Source organism: Nerophis lumbriciformis, unplaced genomic scaffold (genome assembly GCF_033978685.3).
Source record: "Nerophis lumbriciformis unplaced genomic scaffold, RoL_Nlum_v2.1 HiC_scaffold_42, whole genome shotgun sequence".
NCBI lineage: Eukaryota > Metazoa > Chordata > Actinopteri > Syngnathiformes > Syngnathidae > Nerophis > Nerophis lumbriciformis.
Window position 1 is genome coordinate 420,437 of NW_027316584.1, and position 9,564 is coordinate 430,000.

Genomic DNA, 9,564 nt, shown 5'->3' on the forward strand with positions numbered 1-9,564 from the left:
CTAGGCGGACACACGCTCCGGACAGAGCCCCTGTCGCTCAAGCCCTGGAAGCCCTAAGTACCTGGGTGGAATCAGTTCCAGGATTTCATTCATGCGGGAAAAGTTGAAAATGTGTCCGAGAAGGCGCCCCTTAGGCGGACACAGGTGTCTGCATGAGCCCCTGTCGCTCAGATGCTGGAAGAGCAGTTTGAAAAAGGACCGGGGTAAAGAGGGGGAAAGCACCATATATGTGTCCGGGAAGGCGCCCCTCGGGCGGACACAGGTGTCTGCATGAGCCCCTGTCGCTCAGATGCTGGAAGATCAGTTTGAAAAAGGACCGGGGTAAAGAGGGGGGAAGCACCATATATGTGTCCGGGAAGGCGCCCCTCGGGCGGACACAGGTGTCTGCATGAGCCCCTGTCGCTCAGATGCTGGAAGATCAGTTTGAAAAAGGACCGGGGTAAAGAGGGGGGAAGCACCATATATGTGTCCGGGAAGGCGCCCCTCGGGCGGACACAGGTGTCTGCATGAGCCCCTGTCGCTCAGATGCTGGAAGATCAGTTTGAAAAAAGAACCAGAGGATAGAGGGGAAAAACACCATATTTGTGTCCGAAAATAGCTCACTTTGACTCGGACGCGTTCCCTGTGATTTCAGCCTGTCAGACATGGTGCACATAGTAACGAGATGGAGGTGTTTTGGTCGACCAGGTAAAAAACGAAAAATCGAGAGAAGGTAAAAAGTAGGTGAAAAATTAAGCCTCTCTCGTTAAGGTACTTAGAAAAAATCCCAAAAAAAAAATGAACTCCCATTGAAATGAATGGGGAAAAATTTTTTTCTCGTTTTTTTTCTAAGTACAACAACGAGAGAAGGTAAAAAATGGTTTTTTTTAGCCTCTCTCGTTAAGGTACTTAGAAAAAAACCCAGATTTTTTATTTTCTCGTTTTTTTTCTAAGTACAACAACGAGAGAAGGTAAAAACAGGTGCTTTTTAGCCTCTCTCGTTAAGGTACTTGGAAAAAATCCGAGACATGTTTGGTCTTCCCCACTGACAGTGCGCCTTTGCTGGGTAAGTTGTGGACGTGTCAGGCACCCCCGGGACACCGGTGGAACGCGGCCGGACTCGTGGTACTCCAACCCGGGCATAATTTTGGATATTTTCCGGTCCTTTTTTTCCCCACTTTCCCAACTTTTCTTCCCAATCACAGTGCGCCTTTGCTGGGTAAGTTGTGGAAGTGCCAGGCACCCCCGGGACACCGGTGGAACGCGGCCGGACTCGTGGTACTCCAACCCGGGCATAATTTTGGATCAAATTCGGGACTTTTGCCCACTTTCCCAACTTTTCTTCCCAATCACAGTGCGCCTTTGCTGGGTAAGTTGTGGACATGCCAGGCACCCCCGGGACACCGGTGGAACGCGGCCGGACTCGTGGTACTCCAACCCGGGCATAATTTTGGATCAAATTCGGGACTTTTGCCCACTTTCCCAACTTTTCTTCCCAATCACAGTGCGCCTTTGCTGGGTAAGTTGTGGACATGCCAGGCACCCCCGGGACACCGGTGGAACGCGGCCGGACTCGTGGTACTCCAACCCGGGCATAATTTTGGATCAAATTCGGGACTTTTGCCCACTTTCCCAACTTTTCTTCCCAATCACAGTGCGCCTTTGCTGGGTGCGTTGTGGACATTGTAGGCACCCCGAGACACTGGTGGAACGCGGCGGGACTTGTGGGACTCGAACCTGGGTGTGATTTTGGACCAAATTCGGGACTTTTGCCCACTTTCCCAACTTTTCTTCCCAATCACAGTGCGCCTTTGCTGGGTGCGTTGTGGACATTGTAGGCACCCCGAGACACTGGTGGAACGCGGCGGGACTTGTGGGACTCGAACCTGGGTGTGATTTTGGACCAAATTCGGGACTTTTGCCCACTTTCCCAACTTTTCTTCCCAATCACAGTGCGCCTTTGCTGGGTGCGTTGTGGACATTGTAGGCGCCCCGGAACCCTGGTGGAACGCGGCGGGACTTGTGGGACTCGAACCTGGGTGTGATTTTGGACCAAATTCGGGACTTTTGCCCACTTTCCCAACTTTTCTTCCCAATCACAGTACGCCTTTGCTGGGTAAGTTGTGGACATTGTAGGCACCCCGGAACCCTGGTGGAACGCGGCGGGACTTGTGGGACTCGAACCTGGGTGTGATTTTGGACCAAATTCGGGACTTTTGCCCACTTTCCCAACTTTTCTTCCCAATCACAGTGCGCCTTTGCTGGGTGCCTTGTGGACATTGTAGGCACCCCGAGACACTGGTGGAACGCGGCGGGACTTGTGGGACTCGAACCTGGGTGTGATTTTGGACCAAATTCGGGACTTTTGCCCACTTTCCCAACTTTTCTTCCCAATCACAGTGCACCTTTGCTGGGTAAGTTGTGGCCATTGTAGGCACCCCGAGACACTGGTGGAACGCGGCGGGACTTGTGGGACTCGAACCTGGGTGTGATTTTGGTGATTTTGGATAAAATTCGGGACTTTTGCCCACTTTCCCAACTTTTCTTCCCAATCACAGTGCGCCTTTGCTGGGTGCGTTGTGGACATTGTAGGCACCCCGGAACCCTGGTGGAACGCGGCGGGACTTGTGGGACTCGAACCTGGGTGTGATTTTGGACCAAATTCGGGACTTTTGCCCACTTTCCCAACTTTTCTTCCCAATCACAGTGCGCCTTTGCTGGGTGCCTTGTGGACATTGTAGGCACCCCGAGACACTGGTGGAACGCGGCGGGACTTGTGGGACTCGAACCTGGGTGTGATTTTGGACCAAATTCGGGACTTTTGCCCACTTTCCCAACTTTTCTTCCCAATCACAGTGCACCTTTGCTGGGTAAGTTGTGGCCATTGTAGGCACCCCGGAACCCTGGTGGAACGCGGCGGGACTTGTGGGACTCGAACCTGGGTGTGATTTTGGACCAAATTCGGGACTTTTGCCCACTTTCCCAACTTTTCTTCCCAATCACAGTGCGCCTTTGCTGGGTGCGTTGTGGACATTGTAGGCACCCCGAGACACTGGTGGAACGCGGCGGGACTTGTGGGACTCGAACCTGGGTGTGATTTTGGACCAAATTCGGGACTTTTGCCCACTTTCCCAACTTTTCTTCCCAATCACAGTGCGCCTTTGCTGGGTGCGTCGTGGACATTGTAGGCACCCCGAGACACTGGTGGAACGCGGCGGGACTTGTGGGACTCGAACCTGGGTGTGATTTTGGACCAAATTCGGGACTTTTGCCCACTTTCCCAACTTTTCTTCCCAATCACAGTGCGCCTTTGCTGGGTGCGTCGTGGACATTGTAGGCACCCCGAGACACTGGTGGAACGCGGCGGGACTTGTGGGACTCGAACCTGGGTGTGATTTTGGACCAAATTCGGGACTTTTGCCCACTTTCCCAACTTTTCTTCCCAATCACAGTGCGCCTTTGCTGGGTAAGTTGTGGACATGCCAGGCACCCCCGGGACACCGGTGGAACGCGGCGGGACTTGTGGGACTCGAACCTGGGTGTGATTTTGGACCAAATTCGGGACTTTTGCCCACTTTCCCAACTTTTCTTCCCAATCACAGTGCGCCTTTGCTGGGTGCGTCGTGGACATTGTAGGCACCCCGAGACACTGGTGGAACGCGGCGGGACTTGTGGGACTCGAACCTGGGTGTGATTTTGGACCAAATTCGGGACTTTTGCCCACTTTCCCAACTTTTCTTCCCAATCACAGTGCACCTTTGCTGGGTGCGTCGTGGACATTGTAGGCACCCCGGAACCCTGGTGGAACGCGGCGGGACTTGTGGGACTCGAACCTGGGTGTGATTTTGGACCAAATTCGGGACTTTTGCCCACTTTCCCAACTTTTCTTCCCAATCACAGTGCACCTTTGCTGGGTAAGTTGTGGACATTGTAGGCACCCCGAGACACTGGTGGAACGCGGCGGGACTAAGTTCCAAGAGGGCGTTTTTGCCCCCCCCCCCCCCTCCAAACTCCCTCTCTTTGTTTATAGTGCATATTTTCTGCTGGATCTACTCTCTATTTACTCCAAGGAAAAAAACTAGCCGGTCGCGGCAAATTTTTACAATCGGTCGCCAAACTACGGCACGAGGGCCGAACGCGGTACGCCGGCGTCCAAGATACGGCCCGGGGCTTTTTTTGATTTTTTGGGCTTTTTTTGATTTTTTTGGACATGTTGGGCATCCCAGGACTCGGGTGCGACTGCAGGACGTGTGGGGCTCTAACCTGGGTGTGGTTTTTGGTCATTTTTCCGGACTTTTGCCCACTTTTCCAACTTTTCTTCCCCACTCACAGTGCGCCTTTGCTGGGTGCGTTTTGGGCATGTGGGGGGCACCTCGGACTCGGGTGGGACGCGGCGGGACTTGTGGCACTCGTACCTGTGTGTGATTTTTGATCATTTTGTGGACTTTTCCCCAGACACTCTCCACTTGTCTACCCCACTTCCCCTGTGACTTTGCTGGGGGGGCGTTTCCCCGCTGTCCTTTGTAGTGTAAGGGTTACTTTTCTTTTTTTTCTGTCTGAAAATAGGGCCCCAAAAGGCCTCACACTCCCCGGGAAGACCTGATGGACGCCTCGGCGTCACTGAAACAGGCCAATCTGTCTGAAAATATGGCCCACGAAAGGCCTCACATTCCCCGGGAAGACCTGATGGACGCCCCGGCGTCACCGAAATACGGCAAACTGTCTGAAAATAGGGGCTCCAAGGGTTCCCCACTCTTTCTGGCCCACAAAAGGCCTCTCATTCCCCGGGAACACCTGTAGGACTCCCCGGCGTCAAGGAAATACGCCAAACCGTCTGAAAATAGGGGCCCAAAAGAACTGGAAATAATGTGTTTAATTTGGGGGGTGATGTCGGTAATTATGGGGGTGCATTGGAGGCGGGAGTCCACTGGAGGGCTCCACACCGTCTGAATATAGGGCCCCAAAAGGCCTGGAATTAATGTATTTAATTTGGGGGGTGCATTTGCAGCGGGAGTCCACCGGAGGGCTCCATTTCCCCACTCTTTTGTTGACATATGGCCACAAAAGGCCTCTCATTCCCCGGGAAGACCTGATGGACGCCCCGGCGTCACCGAAATACGGCAAACTGTCTGAAAATAGGGGCTCCAAGGGTTCCCCACTCTTTCTGGCCCACAAAAGGCCTCTCATTCCCCGGGAACACCTGTAGGACTCCCCGGCGTCAAGGAAATACGCCAAACCGTCTGAAAATAGGGGCCCAAAAGAACTGGAAATAATGTGTTTAATTTGGGGGGTGATGTCTATAATTATGGGGGTGCATTGGAGGCGGGAGTCCACTGGAGGGCTCCACACCGTCTGAATATAGGGCCCCAAAAGGCCTGGAATTAATGTATTTAATTTGGGGGGTGCATTTGCAGCGGGAGTCCACCGGAGGGCTCCATTTCCCCACTCTTTTGTTGACATATGGCCACAAAAGGCCTCTCATTCCCCGGGAAGACCTGATGGACGCCCCGGCGTCACCGAAATAAGCCAAACTGTCTGAAAATAGGGGCTCCAAGGGTTCCCCACTCTTTCTGGCCCACAAAAGGCCTCTCATTCCCCGGGAACACCTGTAGGACTCCCCGGCGTCAAGGAAATCCGCCAAACTGTCTGAAAATAGGGCCCCAAAAGAACTGGAAATGATGCCTTTAATTTGGGGGGTGATGTCTTTAATTTGGGGGGTGCATTGGAGGCGGGAGTCCACTGGAGGGCTACACACCGTCTGAATATAGGGCCCCAAAAGGCCTGGAATTAATGTATTTAATTTGGGGGGTGCATTTGCAGCGGGAGTCCACCGGAGGGCTCCATTTCCCCACTCTTTTGTTGACATATGGCCACAAAAGGCCTCTCATTCCCCGGGAAGACCTGATGGACGCCCCGGCGTCACCGAAATAAGCCAAACTGTCTGAAAATAGGGGCTCCAAGGGTCCCCCACTCTTTCTGGCCCACAAAAGGCCTCTCATTCCCCGGGAACACCAAAAGAACTGGAAATAATGTGTTTAATTCAGGGTGCATTTGCAGCGAGTGTCCACCAGAGGGCTCCAATTCCCCAGCTATAGTCCTGGTACTCTAAAATGATGGCACTTAGTCAAATTTCCGCCTTTTTTTGATGACTTCCAACTAGGAGAGGGACTAATTTTGAGTTCCGGACCCGGGTGGAGAACCATAGCAGGTCGGCCTTCTTAAAGGGAAATGCTCCTAGGCACTTAGTCAAATTTACGCCTTTTTTTTTGGACTTCCAGCGAGGAGAGGGACTAATTTTGCTTTCCGTACCCGGGTGGAGAACCATAGCAGGTCAGCCTTCTTAAAGGGACATCCTCCTAGGCACTTAGTCAAATTTCCGCCTTTTTTTTGGACTTCCAGCGAGGAGAGGGACTAATTTTGCTTTCCGCACCCGGGTGGAGAACCATAGCAGGTCAGCCTTCTTAAAGGGACATCCTCCTAGGCACTTAGTCAAATTTACGCCTTTTTTTTGGACTTCCAGCGAGGAGAGGGACTAATTTTGCTTTCCGTACCCGGGTGGAGAACCATAGCACGTCGGCCTTCTTAAAGGGAAATGCTCCTAGGCACTTAGTCAAATTCACGCCTTTTTTTTGGACTTCCAGCGAGGAGAGGGACAATTTTGCTTTCCTGACCCAGGTGGAGAACCATAGCACGTCGGCCTTCTTAAAGGGACATCCTCCTAGGCACTTAGTCAAATTCACGCCTTTTTTTTGGACTTCCAGCGAGGAGAGGGACTAATTTGGCGTTCCAGACCCAGGTGGAGAACCATAGCAGGTCGGCCTTCTTAAAGGGACATGCCCCTAGACACTTAGTCAAATTTACGCCTGAAAATAGGGCCCCAAAAGAACTGGAAATAATGTCTTTAATTCAGGGTGCATTTGCAGCGAGTGTCCACCAGAGGGCTCCAATTCCCCAGCTATAGTCCTGGTACTCTAAAATGATGGCACTTAGTCAAATTTCCGCCTTTTTTTGATGACTTCCAACTAGGAGAGGGACTAATTTTGAGTTCCGGACCCAGGTGGAGAACCATAGCAGGTCGGCCTTCTTAAAGGGAAATGCTCCTAGGCACTTAGTCAAATTCACGCCTTTTTTTTGGACTTCCAGCGAGGAGAGGGACAATTTTGCTTTCCTGACCCAGGTGGAGAACCATAGCACGTCGGCCTTCTTAAAGGGAAATGCTCCTAGACACTTAGTCAAATTTACACCTTTTTTTTTGGACTTCCAGCGAGGAGAGGGACTAATTTGGCGTTCCAGACCCAGGTGGAGAACCATAGCACGTCGGCCTTCTTTAAGGGACATCCTCCTAGGCACTTAGTCAAATTTACGCCTTTTTTTTGGACTTCCAGCGAGGAGAGGGACAATTTTGCTTTCCTGACCCAGGTGGAGAACCATAGCACGTCGGCCTTCTTAAAGGGACATCCTCCTAGACACTTAGTCAAATTCACGCCTTTTTTTTTGGACTTCCAGCTAGGAGAGGGACTAATTTGGCGTTCTGTACCCAGGTGGAGAACCAAGGGACGTCGGCCTTCTTAAAGGGACATCCTCCTAGACACTTAGTCAAATTCACGCCTTTTTTTTGGACTTCCAGCGAGGAGAGGGACAATTTTGCTTTCCTGACCCAGGTGGAGAACCATAGCACGTCGGCCTTCTTAAAGGGACATCCTCCTAGACACTTAGTCAAATTCACGCCTTTTTTTTTGGACTTCCAGCTAGGAGAGGGACTAATTTGGCGTTCTGCACCCAGGTGGAGAACCAAGGGACGTCGGCCTTCTTAAAGGGACATCCTCCTAGACACTTAGTCAAATTCACGCCTTTTTTTTGGACTTCCAGCGAGGAGAGGGACTAATTTTGCTTTCCGTACCCGGGTGGAGAACCATAGCACGTCGGCCTTCTTAAAGGGAAATGCTCCTAGGCACTTAGTCAAATTCACGCCTTTTTTTTTTACTTCCAGCGAGGAGAGGGACAATTTTGCTTTCCTGACCCAGGTGGAGAACCATAGCACGTCGGCCTTCTTAAAGGGACATCCTCCTAGGCACTTAGTCAAATTCACGCCTTTTTTTTGGACTTCCAGCGAGGAGAGGGACTAATTTTGCTTTCCGTACCCGGGTGGAGAACCATAGCACGTCGGCCTTCTTAAAGGGAAATGCTCCTAGGCACTTAGTCAAATTCACGCCTTTTTTTTGGACTTCCAGCGAGGAGAGGGACAATTTTGCTTTCCTGACCCAGGTGGAGAACCATAGCACGTCGGCCTTCTTAAAGGGAAATGCTCCTAGGCACTTAGTCAAATTCACGCCTTTTTTTTTGGACTTCCAGCGAGGAGAGGGACAATTTTGCTTTCCTGACCCAGGTGGAGAACCATAGCACGTCGGCCTTCTTAAAGGGACATCCTCCTAGACACTTAGTCAAATTCACGCCTTTTTTTTTGGACTTCCAGCTAGGAGAGGGACTAATTTGGCGTTCTGTACCCAGGTGGAGAACCAAGGGACGTCGGCCTTCTTAAAGGGACATCCTCCTAGACACTTAGTCAAATTCACGCCTTTTTTTTGGACTTCCAGCGAGGAGAGGGACTAATTTTGCTTTCCGTACCCGGGTGGAGAACCATAGCACGTCGGCCTTCTTAAAGGGAAATGCTCCTAGGCACTTAGTCAAATTCACGCCTTTTTTTTTTACTTCCAGCGAGGAGAGGGACTAATTTTGCTTTCCGTACCCGGGTGGAGAACCATAGCACGTCGGCCTTCTTAAAGGGAAATGCTCCTAGGCACTTAGTCAAATTCACGCCTTTTTTTTTTACTTCCAGCGAGGAGAGGGCGTTCTGTACCCAGGTGGAGAACCAAGGGACGTCGGCCTTCTTAAGGGGACATCCTCCTAGGCACTTAGTCAAATTTCCGCCTTTTTTTGACTACTTCCAGCTAGGAGAGGGACTAATTTGGCGTTCTGTACCCAGGTAGAGAACCAAGGCACGTCGGCCTTCTTAAGGGGACATCCTCCTAGACACTTAGTCAAATTCACGCCTTTTTTTTTGGACTTCCAGCTAGGAGAGGGACTAATTTTGCGTTCCAGACCCAGGTGGAGAACCATAGCAGGTCGGCCTTCTTAAAGGGACATCCTCCTAGGCACTTAGTCAAATTCACGCCTTTTTTTTGGACTTCCAGCGAGGAGAGGGACTAATTTGGCGTTCCAGACCCAGGTGGAGAACCATAGCAGGTCGGCCTTCTTAAAGGGACATGCCCCTAGACACTTAGTCAAATTTACGCCTGAAAATAGGGCCCCAAAAGAACTGGAAATAATGTCTTTAATTCAGGGTGCATTTGCAGCGAGTGTCCACCAGAGGGCTCCAATTCCCCAGCTATAGTCCTGGTACTCTAAAATGATGGCACTTAGTCAAATTTCCGCCTTTTTTTGATGACTTCCAGCGAGGAGAGGGACAATTTTGCTTTCCTGACCCAGGTGGAGAACCATAGCACGTCGGCCTTCTTAAAGGGACATCCTCCTAGGCACTTAGTCAAATTCACGCCTTTTTTTTGGACTTCCAGCGAGGAGAGGGAC